The 22,555-nt window shown below is 42.5% G+C and overlaps 1 long non-coding RNA gene across 1 annotated transcript in view; it reads right to left on the minus strand.

Annotated features, from left to right (window-relative positions):
• Positions 1-21,238, minus strand: part of LOC147080791 (uncharacterized) — a 46,049-nt gene extending 24,811 nt beyond the window's left edge. Inside the window, exons 1-2 of the long non-coding RNA XR_015077052.1 lie at positions 20,794-21,238; positions 7,426-7,485 (exon numbers count right to left, since the gene is read on the minus strand). This is a non-coding gene — a long non-coding RNA (uncharacterized LOC147080791). The remainder of the gene's footprint in view (positions 1-7,425; positions 7,486-20,793) is intronic.
• Positions 21,239-22,555: the final 1,317 nt, after the last annotated feature.

Consider the following 22,555-nt stretch of genomic DNA (forward strand, 5'->3'; position numbering starts at 1 on the left):
AGCATTTAAAAATGGGCAGGTTCAGTTTTTTTTGGTTTATGCACCAAGTGCTGATGACAGGAACTGAATCTTGATTATACAGATCTGTCCTAATTGATAGAAGGGGATTTCAAGTTATTAAGAGTTGGTCAAATTCATTTTTAATATGATGATTCAATGCAGAACAGCAGAATCTGATAAATATACAACCTAATGTGGAAATAAATCCCAAGTATTGTTATAATACTCAAAATTTCAGTGCTATGAAGGGCTGCTTGAGTCTTGCGAGATAGAGATGGACCTTCCTCTTAAGATGTCATCCCTTGGTGAACAGTCTTTTCCTGCCACACCCCAAACATGGTTACCTGCTCTTGAGGTTTGGTTCTGTGCAAACATGGCGGCATAGTACAAGAGGGCCTGTCTACTGAAGTTAAAAGTATTGTTCGCGAGATGGCAGCGGTATGCTGCACGTACTTCTGCCGCACAGCTCGAAACTGCCTCACAACACTGGGGTTACACGTTGCTAGTTTGGCTGGCCTTAAGGCAGCAGCCAAATGCATAACGTGACTGATTATTCTGCAATAAATTACAAGATCATTTTTCAGAATGTGCAGCATTGATTCGTTGAGATAAATGGCACTATCTCACACAATCAATGCCACGGGAAGTTGCTCTTGCAAGGTCTGATCCATCATCCTACTGACAAAATGGAATTCAGTAATTGCATGTTATGTACTGTTTGTTTTAATACAAGACTCACTGGATATCCCCATGATGGGAACCATTGTGACAACCAGTTTTGATGAGCCCCAAATTTTAGGGAACAATATGATTCAATCCTATTGAACACAGCAACCTATTGCCAACCGGTTACACAATACATAACCTGTCCTTTTGTTGATATTGAAAACCTCTCTTTACCCACTTAAAATTACATCAATCTTTCATTTTACTCCTGCATGTTTAGTAAATATAAATTAAATACATGAGATATGAGGAAAGGATATGGTCCACCAATTTTGGAAAGGACTAAGAAAGACATCTTCAGCATCTCAAAAACATCTCTATTAGCAACAGCTGGAAGAGCAGGGATCAATTCAGGATCCTGCATCATACATACATACATACCATATTGAAATTTCATTGTGCTGGACATGCATTGGAGACATTTTCCACATATTTAGGAATTCTCTAAATCCAACTATTCTGGGCTGTGAATGAGGAATGTGATGTCCATGCCTTCTTTGACTCAAGTCTCAAGAACTCCCAGTGTAGGTTCCTTTGGACCCTAGTTAGATCATGTTATTTGCTTGATTTTAGCACATGGGTGCATCACAGTCTTGTGGAGTAAAAAGCGACACATACATTTGTAATCGGTCTCATTTTAAATCCTCTACAAAATAGCCCAGAGAATTATGCACAAAATATAGTTCAGTTAAATTCCCACAAGAGCAACGTTGGAGGCAGGTAACATGGTTTAGATATCCAGAGTGTTCATGGAGATTAAGGTGTTCCAACATCTACACAAGAACAAAAGAAATAGGAGTAGGCCATGCGGCCCCTCGAGCCTGCTTCGCCATTCACTAAGATCATAGCTGATCCTCAACTCCACCTTCCCGCACTATGTTTCTATGTTTCTATCCTCATATCCCTCGATTTCCTTAATATACAAAAATCTATCGATCGCAGTCATGAATATACTCAACGACTGAGCATCCACAGCTCGCTGGAGTACAGAATTCCAAAGATTTACAACCCTTTGAGTGAAGAAATTTCACCTCATCTCAGTCCTAAATAGCCGACCCTTAATTCCAAGACTGTGACCCCTAGTTCTAGACTCTCCAGCCATGGGAAAAATTCTCCCAGCATCTAACCTGTCTTTTCAGTCATTTGTGGATTGGACAACCTCTGGACTCGTCCAAATAGATGCTGGCAGTAAACACAGCAAAAACTGTCAAGCTGCGTGTGCATCTCCTGCCATATCTCCTGAAAGGAATTGTCCAAATTGAGTTATGGGGATTCTGTTCAGAGGGTCCAGTATCCAAGAATTCTGCTTCTGCGTTTACATACACATTTATATTGTGCAGCATTAGCTACAGTAAGACTCTCTCAACTTGTCCTTGAAGATAAGAAACCTTGGTTGTGTCTCAGCTAGTTCCAGTCTTCACTTGGATTTCAAATCAGTACCATACTATGATGTATACTGACCTAACTGGAGTCAGGTCAGGTGGCATAGTGGTTAGCACTGTTGCCTCACAGCGCCAGGGACCCGGATTCAAATCCGGCCTCGGGTGACTGTGTGGAGTTTGCACATTCTCCCCGTGTTTGCGTGGGTTTCCTCCGGGTGCTCCGGTTTCCTCCCACAGTCCAAAGATGTGCGGGTTAGGTTGATTGGCTATGATAAATTGACCCTTAGTGTTAGGGGGATTAAATACGTGGGGTTACGGGGATAGGGTGGGATATGTGTTGGTGCAGGTTCGATGGGCTGAAATGGCCTCTATCTGCATTGTGGGGATTCTGTGATTTCTGTGATAAACCTGCTACCTGAAAGGACAGTAGATGGTGCTGACCAGTACAGGTAGCACCGAGTGCCAGACACTTCCAGAAAAAGAAAAACTTGCATTTATATAGCACCTTTCACGACCACCGGACGCCCCCAAACTGCTTTACAGCTGAGTACTTTTTGAAGTGTAGTCCCTGTTGTAATGTAGGAAACGCTTCGGGGGTGAGGGGAGTGGAACCTTGATGGAGGAAATGCCATTGAAACGCAGATAAGCTAATCCGTCAATTCAAAGAGACTGCAGCTAACTTCATAACATCGTACTGATGTTGGTGTAGTGCTATTCTCCTCACTGTTACGCCTGTTTAACTGGACCGGTTCCAAAGACTCTTAACATTGACGTCTTAGTTTGGACAGGCAACAGCAAAAATTCTTTATTTCCATAATATTTCAATATGCAACTATTTAATGTAGCCAGAATTTCAACTGCATTCAAAAGCACAATCGTATCAGCCTCCAACTGCATTCTGCTCAGTTTTCAAACAACCAAGCATCAAAGTAGAAAGCAATACAGGCTCTTACAAACCACAGTGAATTTGAAGACAAAGCTGCCACTGGTGTCCTATGACATCATAAAAACCTTAATTTTTATCCAACTGGACGCTTACCAGCTTGCTATCTTTAATATACACAGGTTTAACTAGTTGTATCAATAAGACTGGCATGCTTTCATACTGAATAATAGGCCAAAATACTTACTGACTAGTTTAACAATTTGCACTTATAAAGCGCCTTTAACGTAGAATAATGTCCTAAGGTGCTTCACAGGAGTATAATCAGGGAAACATTTACACTGAGCCAAAGGAGGCGAGATTATGACAGGTGACTAAAAAGCCTGGTCAAAGAGGTAAGTTTTAAGGAGAGACTTAAAGGAGGAGAGGCGCGGATTGGTTCAGGGAAGAAATTCAAGAGCTTGGGGCATAGACGGCTGAAGGCACGACTGTCAATGTTGCGCGAAGGGAGTGGGGGGATGCAAAAGAGGCCAGAGGTGGAGGAACGCAGAGTTCTTTGAGGATTGTATGGCTAGAGAAGGCTAGGAGGCTGAAGTAAAATGTGCAGAAGCTAAGATTACAACCTTTATAACTTTAAAGTGGTTGTAGTGAGGTATAGGTTTAGGCTTAATAGCTGCAACCACATTTTATGGATTAGGGAGAGGAAGAAAGCAGTCTTAAATATTCTGTCATCAGGTTTCTATGCATTATTTCCCCAAATAAGATAAGTAACTGGTTTAGGCACTTCAGTTTAGTCTTTACTGAGCTAAGAACTTGTAACGAGGGCCCTACAGTTAACACACGGACTATGACCATATAACGAACATATGTAGCAAAGAAGAATATTTAAGACTATTGTTTTGATGATTACCTTTTTGTAACCTCATGTTAGATTTGTGCAGACGACACAAAGCTGGGTGGGAGGGTAAGCTGTGAGGAGGATGTCGTGAAACTCCAGTACGATTTGGACAGGTTGGGTGATTGGGCAGAAACATGGCAAATGCACTATAATGTGGATAAATGTGAGGTTATCCACTTTGGTGGCAAAAACAGGAAGGCAGATTATTATTTGAATGGCAATAGATTGGGAGAAGGGGAAGTGCAAAGAGACCTGGGTGTTATTGTGCACCAGTCGCTGAAGGTAAGCATGCAGGTGCAGCAGGCGGTTAAGAAGCCAAATGGTATGTTGGCCTTCGTAGCAAGAGGGTTTGAGTACAAGAACAAGGATGTCTTGCTGCAGTTGTACAGGGCCTTGGTGAGACCACACCTTGAGTATTGTGTGCAGTTTTGGTCACCATACCTGAGGAAGGACGTTCTTGCCATGGAGGGAGTGCAGCGAAGATTCACCAGGCTGATACCTGGGATGGCAGGAATGACGTACGAGGAGAGATTGTGTCGATTGGGCTTATACTCACTGGAGTTTAGAAGATTGAGAGGGGATCTCATCGAAACCTATAAAATTCTGTCAGGTCTGGACAGACTAGATGCAGAAAGGATGTTTCTGATGGCCAGGGAGTCCAGAACCAGGGGTCATAGTCAAAGGATAAGGGGTAAGCCATTTAGGACAGAAATGAAGAGGAATTTCTTCACCCAGAGAGTGGTGAACTTGTGGAATTCTCTGCCACAGAGGGCGGTGGAGGCCAGTACATTAAATATATTCAAGAAAGAGTTGGATATGATTCTTGAGGCTAAAGGGATCAAGGGATATGGGGAGAAGGCAGGGACAGGGTACTGAATTTGGATGATCAGCCATGATCTCATTGAATGGCGGAGCAGGCTCGAAGGGCCGAATGGCCTACTCCTGCTCCTATCTTCTATGTTTCTAAAACCACAATATTTGACGTGTACAATATTGGCCCAGAAATTCGGGTCTCCACGGGTGAGTACGCATGGGGTACTCACCCGTAGGCCCAATGGAAGTGCCGGTTTCCTGCATGCACTGCGCATGCGCGGGAAACCGGCCCTTCCGTTCCCCTGAAAGCAGGGGTTAAGAGGTCGAATGCGTGCGCAGGAGAGGCTGCGCGTGCGCATTGAACTTCGGTGTTTTTTTTTTTATATACAGGTTTTCCCGGGAAGGTAAGTCTCCAGAATTTAGAAATGTAAAAAGCAGGCGTAAGGCCTGCTTTTTACAAGGTAAGTAGTGAATTAATTAAAATTAAAACATTTTTTCCACAGGTTTATTATTTTTAAATACTTTAAAGCAAGGTAAGTTTATTTTTAGCCCCGTTAGAAAATAAAATTATTTTTTCAAAAAATTAAATTATTGTTTAAAATAGTTATTTCATGTAATTTATAGTTTATTTAAAAAATGTGATTTAAAAAAAAATGTATTTGAAGATTTAGTGCTGTTTTGGGGCCGTAGTATTTATAAGTCTTGACAGCACTTCCTGTCAGACTTGTGAATGGGGCATTCCCTGCTCTGATTGGCTGCCCATAGCCCACGTGATCCCAGGGGACGCATCGAACTAACTGTGCCCCTGGGATACACAAGCACTGTGCGCCGGCAGCTGGACCAGGCCCCAGATCGCAATTCCACGGGGGCCCACAGCTTAACGGCCGGTGCGCAAGGCAAGTGCAGGTCGGGGGCTTGCACCCGCGGGAAGCCCCCGACCCGAATTTCTGGGCCAATAACTTAATGTCTATGCTCATGTCTATTACAATTGTACAGAGTAGCAGACTGACCTTGAGATCTAGACAGAACGACAAAGACATCTTTTTTATGTATATATTTAAGCAATACGGTAATGTAAAGCCAGAGGAACAAAGGTAATTTGCAGTTAGAACAAACTATGGAACTGAAACATGATAGGTTAGTGATAGAAGGTATAAAAGGTGATGTTGCGATAAGAAACTGATTTGATCTAAGCAACATAAGCCCCATGCTGCAACCTACTCGTCCCCAGGCTGTTAGTGATGCGTGTTGGTATCTTGAATTAAGAAAATGAACCAGGTTGCCTTCGATTACCAAATGGGACCTTCTAGTCAAACAGCATTGAAAAAGTTCAGTATAGGTTAGGCAACAAACAGCACAATTGGATTCCTTCCAAATGATTTTGGACAGAGGACTGGCTGAAAGCACCTCTAGGCATCAGAAGATTCAACCCTCTTACTCAGTGACTGCAAGATATTTAAATAGCTCCCATTGTCAAAAAGCCCCTGCTTACAATGCCAGACAGTGATCCACACGTTGAACAACAGCCGCCATTACAATTCATCAACAATCTGGCAACAAAAAGCAGCCTGAGTGTAAGTCACTGCTTGGGGTCATGATCCTTGACCAAAAGAGAATGCAAAGCTCTGCAATAGGATATGATGAATGGGAAAACTATGTTGACAAAGCACTGGAGTTCACCCAAGTCCAGAATTTGTATGTCCCTATAGTGAACTCATGAAAATCTATGGATGAACAGTATTTTATTCAAAGTAACACTTAAAAAAGTCATCAATTTTACCTTCTCCTGAAGGCATCAGCTGCTAAGCACCTTCTGGTATCTGACCTACCCAAATAACCAGTCTACAAGGCAAATATAGGCGAGGATGAGCTCACTAGAGCAGCCTCAGTAGACAAAAGTGCAGGTCAGAGAATTAGGATTGATTATGCCCCTTTATGTGAGCTTTATAGTAAGTACAACAAGCTATCCAATCATTGGGGCGCCTTACAGTCAAAGCCAGTCCTGTCCTCACCAGATGATTCACACGCACACTCCAATCATCGGTACAAAAGCAAAATACAGCGGATGCTGAAAATCTGAAATAAACAGAAAATGCTGGAAATACTCAGCAGGTCAGGCAGCATCTGTGGAGAGAGAAACAGAGTTAACGCTTCAGGTCAATGACCATCATCAGAACTGGAAAATGATGCAGGTGTAACAGGTTTTAAGCAAGTACAGAGGCAGGGAAAAGGGGGATGGGAGGAAAGAACAAAACGGTCTGTCCCGCCTTCCACCCTATCAGGCATTTTATTTTCCAGTTCTGATGAAAGATCGACCTGAAACGTTAACTCTGTTTCTCTCTCCACAGATGCTGCCCGACTTGCTGAGGATTTCCAGCATTTTCTGTTTTTAAATCGCATCATCGGTTGTTGGGTAACAATCAGGAACAGGAACGTTGGTTGATATTTCTCCCCTCCTTAAAACTATGCTGAGATCAGCTAACTCAACTCGACCAGGGTTCACACCTGGGGCCAACCCACCATGTGTGGCTCAGCAAGTTCATCAACTGACAAAGCCTGACGAAACTTTACAAGAACTTCAGGTTTACACATTCATCGCAGCACTGAAGCTAGTGAACAACTGGCACTTCTTTCTATAAATTTATGTTGATGATTATTAAAATTCATTTGAGAATTGTAATCTAAGATATACTAAGTCATGACATTTTAAAACACTGACTTACAGGTTGAAGAACAGCTTCGTCTTCTGACATGGGCTCATCCACCATTTGTTGCCCATCCTGCTGCAAAATTTAAAAAAAATAATTACAGGCTGTCAAGCAAGTTTTTTTTAAAATACTACCTGCAAATAAGCATTTTTTTTTTTTTTTTTTTTTAATTTAGTCAGTATTTAACAAAAGCTAGTCCTATTGAACCTTACCAATCTGCTTCTGCTGGGAGGCAATCTTCACAGAAAGAACAGACTAAATGTGAAGAGCTTTATTTAGCAGAGAGATTTGATTCCACTATTTAGCCATAAGGACGTGAACTTTCATGTTAATCCGGAAACCAAAAATTGCTAACATCCAATGCAAACAACCGTTTGACAATTGATTTAAAAGTACATTGAAGCGCCATGTTTAAGCCACATTTAAATATAATAGAAAGGAACCCAGAATTGAGGACAAGTATTGCATTTGAAGACAAATAATCCACCCTCCATTTGTTATACACCATTCACCATGAGTTACCTATACCACAGTAATGTCTCAGAAACTATTGAAGGAATTGGAGGACCTGACTCATAAGGCATCACAATTTCAACCCCTTCCATTTACAGCTGTATAAGTATATAGAGGACAATTTGAAATTGGAGTGATCTTCATGTTCAACATATGCAGCTCCATTCAACAGGAAAATTCTCAGTCCAAGACTAACCAAAGCTTTTCCATTTCTGAAATAAGGCCCCAGACTTGAGCAAGGCTATTACATTATCCCAGGAGAGTGGAATATTAGTGCGGTCACTAGGATGGTTTAGTGTGTTGGTTCTAATAATAATTGTGTCCTGGCCAATATTTATTCCCCAACCAACACCTAACAGATTATCTGGCCATTATTACATTCTTGTTTGTGGGACCTTGCTCTGCGCAACTTGGCTGCCACGTTTCCTACATTAAAACAGTGACTACACTTCAAAAGTACTTTATTGGCTGCAAAAGCGCTTTGGGACATCCTGAGGTCATGAAAGGCGCTATATAAATGCAAGTCTTTTAAATAAATTGTGGGGAAAACAGCACATAAGCCAATACACTTTAATTTCGTGTCAATGTGCTGTGTGAGCGATACTCTTAATTCATCACCTCAAATTACTCCCACTAGTATCAGATCTGTAACTAACCTACTTCACAGGGGTAACTCTATCCAGACACAACCAAAGTCTAGAAGGACAGGAACTATAATTGTACTGCTGGGTATTTTTTCGCTTTTAAAGTATATTACAAGAAATAATATTTTATTTGTTTATAATGATTCACTGAAATTTTGATTATTACTCTATAGTATCATCCGACCTGTACTGAAACTATGGTAATCAGAGGGAATATTGTCAAGAGATAGAAGGGTGCAAAGAACTTCAAGATCAAAAACAAAATCCAATGGGTAAACAGCAAGTCCACTGTCGTATGACCACAATAATCTTCTTGCCCCTCAGATAGTGGTTAGGTTTATCCTAGTTTAGATCCACTTGTGGCTGGGGTAGTCTCCGACTGAGCACGTCTACCAACTGGTAGGACTCATATTATCCATTCTCTTTACAGATTGGACCCCAATGCTAGAAAAGTATATAATCAGACAAACTGGGGGAAAAACTAGTGCTAGTCAAATAATCTTCAGTCACAAAGCATTTTAAGCACACAGTTGATGAGGTGACATCTGTCTCCAGGTGAACCCATCCTGAATTTGAAGAATCGGCAGCAAATATCAAAGATTGATTATGATGCAACTGCTTGATTCAAGTGCAGAGGCATTTCTTTTTTTGGGGGGGGAAGAGAAGGGAATAGAAAGAGGGAGAAATGGGGAAGGGAGCATTTTGTAGAGGCTGATCCAGATAAGGAAAGCCAGTGCTGGGGATGCGACACTTCCTTTCCCCTCAATATTGTTGGGGGTTTTTGGGCAGGGAGGAGAAGGGAGTGCTGCACAGCTCAATTTTGCAAGGATTACAGAGTATGCCACCAGACCATTCCCATCAGCACCAGAGCCCAAAGGTAGGGCCTCACTCAAGGAAATTAACAACCATTCCAATCAAATACACAGTAAAACAACTTGCCGAACAATGTGCTAAACAGCAAGTCCACTGTTGTCTGACCACAATCTTCTTGCCCCTCAGGTAGGTAGATCCTAGTTCAGATCCACTTGTGGCTGACCCAAGAAAGGTGCTGTGAATTTTTGCACTACTGAACCATCCATATGACCCCTTAAATTATTTTTAACATGTGTTCTTGGGATGTGGGCAATGCTGGAAAGATTCCATTTAATGCCAACTCCTAGGTACCCAGAGGGCATTTGGAGCCAACCATGTCCATCGAATATACAGCACAGAAACAGGCCATTCGACCCAACCAGTCCACTCAAGCCTCTTCCCATCCTTCCCCATTTAAATATCAGTATAACCCCCTATTCCCTTCTCCCTCAAATGCTCATCTAGCCTCCCCTTAAATACATCTACACTATTCGCCTCAACCACCCCCTATGGTAGCAAGTTTTACATTCTCACCACTCTCTGGGTAAAGAAGTTTCTTCTGAATTCCCCATTTGATTTCTTGGTGACTACCTTATATTGATGGCCTCCAGTTTTGCTTTTCCCCACAAGTGGAAACACTGTCTACTCTATCAAAACCTTTCATAATTTTAAAGACCACTATTAGGTCGCCCCCCCTCAGCCTTCTCTTCAAGAAAGACCCAGCTTGTTCATCCTTTCCTGATGGGTATAACCTCGCAGTTCTAGCATCATCCTTGTAAATCTTTTTTGCACCCTCTCCAGTGCCTCTATATCCTTTTTATAATATGGCGACCAGAACTGTAAACAGTACTCCAAGTGTAGTCTAGCCAAGGCTCGATACAAGTTTAGCATAACTTCTCTTTTAAATTCTACCCCTCTAGAAATAAACCCTAGTGCTTGGCTTGCCTTTTTTAATGGCCTTATTACAGTAACCTGCGTCGTTACTTTTAGCGATTTGTGCATTTGTAATGTAGGACTGGAGTCACATGTAAGCCAGACCAGGTAGGTAGGTCAGATTCCTTTGAAGGACATGGGTTTTTACGAATATCTGGCAGTTTTCATGGTTATTTTATCTGGCGCTAGCCCACAAATCACCAGATTGAATGATTTCAATTGCCCAACTTGCCGTAGTGGAATTCTAATTCACTATCTTTGGGTTGCTAGTCCAGTACCATAACCACTAGGCTACTGTATCCATACAGTCTCCTTATAACCAGAGAGATGAGACTTTCATTCCATGGATCTGGGTCAGATTCAAACATGGGTCTCAGGTGAAAGAGCATTTTGTTAACCTTCTATGCCAAATTGTTAAAACTCACTGGTGCATATATGGTAATAGGCAGTCAACAGAGGCAAGGACACCGAGGTTCTGCCCACTACTGCAGGAAAGCATCTAAATCTCTAACTCCTGCACAGAGCCTGCAATACATTCACCTGCCCTTTCAGTTAAAAGAAACTTTGTGGCAGTGAGAACTCCTGTGAAAAGCAGAACCGTGTAAATGCACTACGACCATCTCAACAGGAATAAGACCTTGGAGCATGGATTTCAAAAAGGGAAAGTCTTGCTTGACCAACCTCATTGAATTTTGAAGAGGTAACAGAGAGTAGATAAGGGTAATGCAATAGATGTAACTTATCTAGATTTTCAAAAGGCCTTCGATAAGGTACCACATAATAGACTATTGAATAAGGTCAGAGAATGCGGAGTCAGAGGACAAGTAGCAGAATGGATAACTAGCTGGCTTTAAGACAGAAAGCAGGGAGTAAGGGTAAAGGGTAGCTATGCAGAGTGGCAGATGGCAGGATGTGGTGTTCCACAAGGATCAGTGCTGGGACCACTGTTGTTCACAATTTACATTAACGATTTAGACTTGGGAATCAAAAACAATTTCTAAATTTGCAGATGACACCAAATTGTTTTGAGGGGTGGGGTGGAAGAGAGAGTCAATACTGAGGAGGACTGCAACAAATTACAAGGCATTAATAAACTTGAAGAATGGGCATATAATTGGCAAATGAAATTCAACACAAATGTGAGGTATTACATTTTGGTACGAAAAATAGGGATGTCACATTACTTGGAAAATACAAATCTAAGTGGGGTAGAAGAGCAAAGGGATCTCGGAGAACAAATATACAAATCACTGAAAGTAGCAACACAGGTTAACAAGGCCATAAAAAAAACAAGCACTAGGGTTTATTTCTAGAGGGATTGAATTGAAAAGTAGAGAAGTTATGCTAAACTTGCATCGAACCTTGGTTACACCACACTTGGAGTACTGTGTACAATTCTGGTCACCATATAAAAAGGATATAGAGGCACTAGAGAGGGTGCAAAAAAGATTTACAAGGATAATACTGGAAATGCAAGGGTATACCTATCAGGAAAGGATGAACAGGCTGGATCTTTTTTCTCTTGAAAAGAGAAGGCTGAGGGGTGACCTCAGAGGTCTTTAAAATTAAAAGGTTTTGATAGAGTAGATGCAGAGAGAGTTCCACTTGTGGAGAAGAGCAAAACTAGAGGCCAGCAATACAAGATAGACACCAAGAAATCACATGGGGAATTCAGAAGGAACTTCTTTACCCAGAGAGTGGTGAGAATGTGGAGCTCGCTACCATGGAGCGGTTGAAGCGAATAGTATAGATGCTATTGCTTTTCCTAGGACAAGGACCTGCCTTTTAAATCATTGTTATTTTTCAGTTGACCCCAAGAAACTGGAAATAAAGGTATTCCCATTTTTCTTGGAGATTTTGAGTTCAGTATCAGCACACTGGAAACTAGCATACAGCCAGAACACTGGGCTTGGGAGCAGCAAGAGAGTTGAGGGGTGATCTAATCGAGGTATTTAAAATGAGTAAGGGATTTGATAGGGTAGATACATAAAACATTATTTCTTCTGGTGGGGTATCCAGAAAAGGGGACATAATCTTAAAATTAGAGCCAGGGCATTTAGGAATGAAATCAGGAAGCACTTTTTCCACACAAAGGAAATCTGGAACTTGTTCCTCCAAAAGGCTGTGGAGGCTGGGTCAATTGAAATTTTCAGGATAGAGATTGATTAATTTTTGTTGGGAAAGAGCATCAAGGAAATGGAACAAAGGCAGGTATATTGAATTGAGGTACAGATCAGGCATGGTCTAACTGAATGATGGAACAGGCTTAAGGGGCTGAATGGCCTACTCCTGTTCCTATGTTTCTAAACCCAAGCACCGCAGAGAAAGGGTTTGGTCAAAGGATCCTGAAGCTTGCACCGAACCGACCAACATCTCCACTGGCCGGTTCTGGGTCACTGATCTACAGCCCCAGTGAAACATGTTGCAGTGAAATGAGAGGAATCTGTGATGGACATAACTGACTGCACAAAACAAACAGGTAGGGCTGACGATATGTCAGAAGGACTTTCATAACCAACAGGAGTCTTGTTTTATTGTGCTAGTAAAAGATCCTGAGTCAGCTTCCTCCCGATGGAGTGGTGGGACAATAGACTTCATTCCCTCCCCTCCTCTCCTCTCATTGAGCTGCCAAACTAAACTCTGCTGTAGAGGGAAAGACCAAATGGAAGCCAAGCAATTCTCCATAGAAGAGGGAAAGATAGATGAGTCTTGTACAAACTGCGAGCAACTCGGTCCTTCAGCAAAGCTGCTCTCAACCAGTCACTCCCAGCAGCTGGTTGAAAGCAGCTCTGCTGAAGGACAGAGTTGGTCACCATTCACACAAGGCTCCACAAGTAGAAAGGGTGGAGAAATTTATTTAAAAATTACCAAAGACTTAACATTGCATTATTGGATGACAGAACTTTGTGAACACAGACTACACCGGTGAGTGACTAAAGCATGTTCCACAATAAAATTACCTCCTCATCTGGACCTGAAACGACAATCCCTGGATATTAAGTTACAAGTGTGCTGCAAAGCACAAAAAGATGAAGGAAACTCACCATCAGCACCCCGTCCAAAGACTAAGGGGACAAAAGTCTTGCATCCCTGGTCCACCACCAGAAGTTCAGTGGGTGGGGAGAGGGGAAGACCTCCAGCCACTAACGCTTCTTGATGTTGGTGCTGCCCCAAAAGGTAATTTTCATAGTTGGGGCCACGTGTCCACACCAGTAAATGTGCAAGAGAACCACACTCTCCAATGAGCAAGTGGCAGTCAGGGCAGCACCAAGAGGGACAATGCACTACAGAGAATGTCCTGCATGACTTTGGTTAACATTGTTTTGGTGCAGTGGGAGGGGCAGAGGGATGGACTGAAGAAAAAAAAGCATCTTTTTTTGAATGCGAAGAGCATCCCACTGTCCCTCCCACAGCACCAAAACAATCTTAACCAAAGCCATACATAACATTCTATAACTACTGTACAACTGTAGTACATTATTCCTCTCCAACTGCTCTGCAGCATCTCACGTGGAAAACCATGCTGTTCTCCTGCAATACCTCTCCTCTGTTGTCCAGCTCAACAGGACAGCCTCCTTGCTTGATTCTATGTCTGATCATAACCAGAGAATCTCCAGCAATGGCTTCTCTCCCAGTCCGCGCACCATTAGCTCCAGAGTCCTCCAAGCACCTTTCATTGGCTCCCTACTCTCCATCTAAATGCTATCACTTGGCAACATCAGCTGCAGACATGCGGTCAGCTTCCACATGCACGCCGACGACACCCAGCTCTACTGCTCCAAAACCTGACACGAACCCTCTACTGCCCGTTTCAGACTGCTCGCCAGACATGCAGCTTGGATAGGCCACAATTTCTTCTGTTAAACACTGGGGACCAAAGCCATCGTCTTCTGCCACAATCTCTGCCCTTGCCATCAGCTCCATTTCCCTCTCCACCCATTATCTGATTGAGATCATACTGTTCACAACCTCGCCATTCTATTAGACACTGAGCCGAGTTCTAGCTCCATACCCCACCCATCACAAAGACCACTTACTTCCACAACGTCATCCGCCTCCGCCCCCACCTTAGCCCATCTGCTGCTGCCATTCTCATCCATTCCTTTGGCATCTTCTGTCTCAACTATTTCAATACTCTCCTGGTCAGCCTCATCTTCCATAAACTTCAACTGATTCAAAACGTTGCTGCCTATATTCTATGCATCACCAAATACTGCTCACCCATCACTCCTTTCCTCACTGATTTACATTGGTTCCCGATTCCCCAAACCAACAAATTCAAAATTCTCATCATGGGCTCACCATTCCTCGCTCTGTAACCTCCTCCAGCCCTACAACACTCCCCCGACTCTGGCCTCTTGTGTTTACCCCCTTCGCTCCACTATTGGTGGCATTGCCATCTGCTGTCTAGGCCCAACACTCGAATTCCCTCACTAAACTCCTCCACCTCCCCCTCCTACTTCCTTAAAACCCACCACTCTGAACAAGCTTTTGGTCACTCCTTCTCATATCTCCTTTAGCTCAGCTACTATTCTTTGAGGATACATTTTAAGAAGCACTTTGGGACGTTCGCTACGTGAAAGGCACTATATAAATGCAATTTGTTGTTTGTCTGTAACAAGCGCATTTACATCGTTGGCTATTAATGCGTCATGGACCAATTCCTGTGGTCAGGCTTCACCTTCCCCATGGACCTTGCTTTCAGCCTAATTCACAGACCACAAGCCCATCCAGAGCCTTCCCACCAATTCCTTTGAGACAACAGGCCATGCGACTCCACATCCCTGACTCAGCCTCGCCTCTCGCCTTATTCTGCAGACAAACACACACGCATGCAGGGTGACACACAAGTGTGTGAGGTATGAAGTGAACGTGGAGCAGAAATTTACAAAAAGATAGTCTGAGAAAAGTGAGATGCCGATGAGAAGAAGCATGAGAGAGGCATAGAGGGAATCATCAAGAGTGGAACGCGCAGAAAAAATGGAAACAAAGGAAGCGAATGTGGGTGACAAGCAGACAAGTTAAAGATGCAAGATAATTTTTTTTTTTTTTTTTAATTACATGCGAGCACCACCACAGGAAATCGGTTAGCCAGTTACAAAGAATTGACTTTTTATTCACTCCATATCTGTTGATTTTGGATGCTCATAGCACAGGATACTAGTTAGTTAAACTCAGTCGCTTCTCCAAGCCAGTGCCCTGGGTGTCATTGGCACTTCACAGAAATCACAGAAACCCCACAGTGCAGATAGAGGCCATTTCGGCCCATCGAGCCTGCACCGACACATATCCCACCCGATCCCCGTAACCCCTACACCAACACATATCCCACCCTATCCCCGTAACCCCATGTATTTAATCCCCCTAACACCAAGGGTCAATTTATCATAGCCAATCAACCTAACCCGCACATCTTTGGACTGTGGGAGGAAACCGGAGCACCCGGAGGAAACCCACGCAAACACGGGGAGAATGTGCAAACTCCACACAATCACCCGAGGCCGGATTTGAACCCGGGTCCCTGGCGCTGTGAGGCAACAGTGCTAACCACTATGCCACCGTGCAAGTAAAAATATTTAACAGAAAAGGCACTGGTTACTTTTTACCAGTTTAAAAAAAAATATATAAACAAGGTACCCAATGACAAGACTTCAATGGGTAACTTTAACTGGGCCGAGAACTAGGCAAAGAAAAGGCACTGGAAGAAGGGAAGGATGAAACCACAGCTGGCACCTCAAGATAAACTAGACTGTGCCATCAAGGAAGTCTGCTCAAGTGCACAAGAGAACACACGATTAGACCCTCCTGTATGTTAAATATGCTTCACATTTGTTTTCCTGATAGGGCAGGGTATTGGGAAAGTTGTGTGCTGAGAATTACAGTTTTTATTTAAAAAACCGGTGGATCTCCCATGGCTTTCCTCACCGAGTCTGGGGGCACAGGTCCTGTGTTGGGCTCACCAAGACTCAGCAGCAATCAAAGTGTCAGCCATGGCTCAGTGGCAGCATTCTCGGCTGAGTCAGAAGGCTAGAGTCCCACTCCAGAGACTGGAACACAAAAACTAGGCCGACACTCCAGTGCAGTACTGAGGGAATGCTGCACTGTAGGAGCTACCATCTTTTAGATGAGGCGTTAAACTAAGGCCCTGTCTGCCCTTTCAGGGGGACGTGAAAGATTCCATGGCACTATTTCAAAGAAGAGCAGGGAGTTCTCCAATATTTATCCCTCAACCTAAACCATTAAAACAGATTGTCTGGTCATTATCACATTGCTGTCTGTGGGAGCTTGCTGTGTTTCCTACATTACAATAGTGGCTACACTTCAAAAGTACTTAATTGGCTGAAAGAAATATAAATGCAAGTCTTTCTTTCTTCCTCCCTACCAGAGACACAAATGAACAAGGCGAGTGTTATTAACGAAAAGGCATCAGCTACGAAAAACACTGACAGAAATAGCTGATCTGCCACTGGGAATAAAACAGTGTTTTACTGAATAACCTACCTGCAGAAAACAGCTGATCGGTTATTCAGGAATAAAGTAAACCAGCAGGCTTTCTACTTTCAGTGGGAGTTCATATGCTTGTTATTTCCCACAGCTGGGCCTGATGAATCTGAAAACACTGGACAGCATTACCTGTGGTTTACTGAATATGGTTATTAACATTTTAATGGGATGGGTGCATAATTGGCAATTTTCTTGGGTCAACTAGGATAGAATCACCCGTCAGACATTACTAAGTCCTATCAAAATGTTTTAGTGTTCCAAAGTGACCAACAGCTGTGTTTTCTCTCTCCCCTCTGACCTATTCTTCTAAATAGCCTTCCTGACTATCGTTATCTTCTCCCCCTTCCCCCCCCCCACCCCCCCCCCCCCCAATGCTTTTGGGTTTGCACAACCAATTATGTTCTCATTTACTTTGTTTTCAAACTTGGTGGTGCCCGGCACCATGAGGTTTGTCTCTTCACCTAGTTTGCTCAATAACGTACTTCAGATTGTTATTCTGTGCATCACAAACATATTCATAAAGTATATATTAGTTTATTTTTTTTTTTATTTACCAATGGTTGACAGAAGTTTACAACAGGCTGCCGCAATGAGATCATGCGACTTAATGAGCAGTGATTTTAGGATTTATTTTACTGAATGATATAACTACCAACTTTGAAATAAATGCAATTTTAAAGTCAGTAGAATTTAATTGCAGGAAAATGCAAGATGACAAGACTGAGCAGGTCACTGAGTGGTAAGGGAACTAATCAAAAGGGGTCAGTGTCAGTGAAAGTTACTACTGAATAACCAGCAAGATAGGGTAAACTGCTTATGACAAATGAACCCTCTGCTACATGGATCCGTTTCAATTCTGCAGCAAGAACACATCCAATGTGTCTATAGGATGCAAGACATTCTAATGGATTAAAAAAAAATTTGTTCTATATTCACTTTGTGAACCAATCAGATCCCTGAAAAAAATTCAAACCAATCTAGTAGCCATGACATCCACCCTGCACCCCCCCCCCCCACAATCTTTCTTCCTTCAAATATTAAGGGCTCCCAACATACAAAAAACTTTACTTCCTAAGAGCTCCTTTACTTTGCCTTGTTCCTTCCTTGCCTTTTTCATATTACAGGTATTAGCTCTCATGTTACATTCCCCCAAACATCCATTCTTAACCCTAGATCTTTTTCCAAGGCTCTGCACATGCCTGACTCTTTGCACATCACCTCAGTGCTGCTTACAGGCAACATCGTGGCCCTTATTGGCATGTCCCATTTCTGCTTTCTTTTTGAACATTTATGTCATGGCTCCATACTAGAGTCAGAAAATGAGGGGAGCAGTAAGGTATGTCACAGTCAGACTGACATCCTGAGACCAGGGAACAAGACATCAATCTGGAGAAAAATAGCTAAGAAAAAAAACCAAGCAGAGAAAAAACATTAAATGACAAGACCATCAAGGGCAGGAGAAAGAGGAAGGCAAGCATAGGAATTGCTAGATGAAAAAAGACCGAGGTACTTCTTGCAATCTAGTATACTGTATTCGCTGCTCACGATGTGGTCTCCTCTACATTGGGGAGACCAAACGCAGATTGGGTGACCGCTTGGCGGAACACCTCCGTTCAGTCCGTAAGGGTGGCCCCGAGCTTCCGGTCGCCTGTCATTTTAATTCACCGCCCCATTCCCACTCGGACCTCACCGTCCTCGGCTTGTTGCATTGTTCCACGGAAGCTCACCGTAAACTCGAGGAACAGCACCTCATCTGCCGATTAAGCACTTTACAGCCTTCCGGACTCGATATCGAGTTCAACAATTTCAGATCATAACCTCGGCCCCTATTACATTTTTACTTATTTTTTTCATCCACACCTTTGTTTTAGCCTTCCCCCCCCACTCTTTTTTTTCCCCTCTCTCCCACATGGCAGCTGTCTCCCATTCTGTCAGCGCATTTCACACCAAATCTAGAGCCGTCTTTTGTCTCCACTAGTCCTATCACCATCTCGTCTCGTTTTGAATACCTCTTAATGTCTCCTCTTCTGTTCTCTCCCAGCCTGGCCTCTTAATCTATTTCATTTCCTGTGCTTCTTTAGTCTTGACAAAGGGTTCACCCGAAACGTTGACTCTAATTTCTCTCCACGGATGTTGCCTGGCCTGCTGAGTTTTTCCAGCATTTTCTGTTGTTATTTCCAAGGTCCGCCTAGTTTGCCTTCTACCATCCTGGTAGTCACATGATACATTGATAATGGATTTGTTGACTAATCATAGCAATCAATCTCTGAGTCTACAATAGACCCAGTTATGATGCAAGGAAAACCCTAGTGGATAGCTTTGGGAGCCATAGGTCCAAAGTCACAGGGTCCTCCCAAGCATGCTACAGTTATCACGTCATGCCTCAAATTACTGAGGGGGTTGAGAAAAGGAATAGAGAAGTAAGAGGAAAGGATAAGGGGAAGACTCTTCAGACAGCGAGAAAAGGGCTGCAAACATATTTTAAAAGAACAAACTGCAAGGGGCAAAGTGACCTGCAATGTGCGCTGAATAGGACACGAGTGTCAGCAAACGTGTAATGACTTATGATACAAGAGCTGTACCACCAGATACCGCAGTGCGCCATGGTCTGTCTGTGCACATGTAGAGTGGAGAAGGGGAAAAGAACTATGGTAGTTGCTCCCCTACACCAGCCCAGCTCTATACTACTAAGTGAGCAGGGAAAGGAAGCTAGGGCCTCAACCTCACTGCTGCAAGCCAGGTCCTGGCACTCCCCAAGTCACAACAAAATATCTATCAGAACTACCCATAGTCCAAGCTCCCTACCAATGTCAAACAGGTCAGAGCAGGCAGTGTGCCCTGGAGAGTCATCCTGGAGAGTTGACAATTAGCAGGCAAGTTTATTCAGCCTAAGGTACCAAGCAATTTACTTTTTCTCTAGGATCATTCCATAAATTTCCATCTACACAGTAAAAGCATTGCAGTCCTGAGACTGCCCGTGAGCAGCACCATCGCGAGATCTACAGGTTTTAAAATTAAAATAGTAACTTTTCATTATTCTCTTGGTTAACTATAAACACTTTTCAAGCATTTCAGGGGGTCACAGTCTAAGGATAAGGAGTAAGCCATTTAGGACAGAGATGAGGAGGAAGTTCTTCACCCAGAGAGTGGTGAACCTGTGGAATTCTCTACCACAGAAGGCAGTTGAGGCCAATTCATTAAATATATTCAAGAAGAAGTTGGATATGTTTCTTAAGGCTAAAGGGATCAAGGGATATGGGGAGAAGGCAGGGACAGGGTACTGAATTTGGATGATCAGCCTTGATCTCATTAAATGGCGGAGCAGGCTCGAGGGGCCGAATGGCCTACTCCTGCTCCTATCTTCTATGTTTCTGCCATTTATTAAGTCATTAGCCTGTTCTATGAAGTGCAGGTCCATAAAGATTTTACCAAATGCAAACATCAGTGTTCATCCAAACAGAAAATGATTAATGCCAAATTTAGTCAAACTGTCAACGAAGTTAACCCAGTTTGTAAATTAACCCCTTAGCTTCAAAGTATCCACAACTGGGTTCATTCTAAAAACATTCTATTGTAATGCAAATGAGCATTACAAGTAGAAATTCAGATCATTTCTCAAGTCAGTATTCTACTGAAGTCCTCAAAAGCCTGCAACAGTACCTACAGGATGAACCGTGGCACTGGACCAGAGAAACTGCACATGCTAGACGTAACTGGGCAATGATTTTATCATTTCCAGTCCAGTCCACCCCCCCCCCCCACCACACATAAACATCTGCATTTTCATCACCCCAAACACAAACTTATCTTCTACTTTGAAATGCTAACTATTTCTGGCAATTTCAGTTTATACTTTTCATTGTGTATTAACACACTCATTCATTTTTTAAAAATCAATTCAAATTTAATCGAGAAATGCTCCAAAGTTTAAGTATACCTCATACTGTGGCGAACTGTTATGTTGTGCAGCAATACTAGCCTGACATCGGGTGGTGAAGTCACGCAGTGTAGTACCCCTGCTTAGGCCCTCAGTTGGTTTCTGGCTGTGGAGAAGTTTACATAGGGGAAACGATGTTGACTGTGAGGCAAGAAAATACATAAAGAGGAAATACTTCATCTTTTGAAAAAGCTAGGTGAACAATTTCAGAAGTATATGCAGTAAGCTAGACTTTACAAGATCTTTAGATTAAAAAGGGAGTCATCACATTTTCATATCTGCAGGTTTTATGGCAGTTTCGGTTTCTATTTAGGCATAACTTAGATACTGTATATTAATGACACAATATAACTAAAATCAGTACCACTGGGGGTTTTAAGAGAAACAATTATGCCAGCCCACAAAACAATGCACTAGTGTCGTGAATTGGGGGAAAAGCCGTAATATTAAATTTAGTCACACCCCAAATTACACTTTCATTCATGTCAATCTTTCCACAACTTTTAAAATGCTGAATACAAAGTCACTTATCTTTTTTCTAAATGAAGCATGCACAATACATGATAGCAGCCAGAGAGTTTAAGGCAACAATTCTTATTTATGTGCAGACTCATTAAAATCTAAAGCATAATGGCTGCAGTTCATAACATTAAGGCTACCAAATCACTACCTTGTAACTCGCTCGCAGCCATTATCCCATAGCTGATCCTTTAACCCAAAGAAAACATACGATAAAAGTTTGGCAATTTTGTACGTAATTTCTGCTCTTGAATTGGTACATAAATGGCACCAACTCCTTGACTTTCAGAATCGGACTTGGTACCAGTGTTTTCTTTCTAGACCTCATCCCAAACAAATACTGTTCCAACACGTTGCGCCTCAGTGATAGGTAAAGATCATGTCTTAAGTTCCTACATGGAGTATTCCCAACTTCAGACATGCCATGTCATGAGGCAAGGCAGCAAGTTGCACAACTCACTCCAAAATAACTAATGTGGCTGGTCATTTGTGCACTCCTTTGGTTAATGAGGGATGCCAGCCACATACAGTCGATCAAATGGGTAAAAGGAAGCTTTAAAAAGCTGCAGTAGTTAACTTTAGATCTGACTGATAATTAACAAAAAATTTAAATGACCCAGCTTTTGATCAAACAGGGTCTGAAATTATAGAATTTGCAGTCAGTGGCGAATTGCAAAGATTCAGTTTTGCATCAGTTAAGTTGTAAAAGTAATTAAAAAAACATTTCAAGTACTGTAGTTTTTAATGTGACCTTGTGCAAGCTACGCTCCCTAACAAACCCCTGGACAGGAACAAATAAAAAGGTCAGATGTTAAGCTTGGATTTAAACCCTGTCTAATAGTTTCAACAGCAGCAGCTCATTTTTACTAAGCAGGGTAAAGACATGATCACCAGGAACCATACTAGGCCAAAGTTATCACTTTAAACTTTGCAGATATGGGGGCAAAACAAATGTACAAAATAAAATAAAGAGCATATTTCAAGGGCTGAAATCTTGAAACAAATCATGTCATTCAAATGCTGAACTGAAAAAGTAGATCCTGGAACTTTAAATGTGCTTGACAGACTCAAGGTGATATCAAGCACTTGGCTTTGGGTCAGTTATCAGCAAGACGGACCTTGACCACACGCCCTGTTACCAGCGTGGCCAAGTTATAACCAGCTAGAAACACACGAACATAAATAGTAGACAATTCAGCCCTTCGACCCTGCACTACCATTGAATAAGATCATGGCTGATGTT

The sequence above is a fragment of the Somniosus microcephalus genome, unplaced genomic scaffold (genome assembly GCF_052327205.1).
Source record: "Somniosus microcephalus isolate GS21.2 unplaced genomic scaffold, FLI_Smic_1.0 scaffold1151, whole genome shotgun sequence".
NCBI lineage: Eukaryota > Metazoa > Chordata > Chondrichthyes > Squaliformes > Somniosidae > Somniosus > Somniosus microcephalus.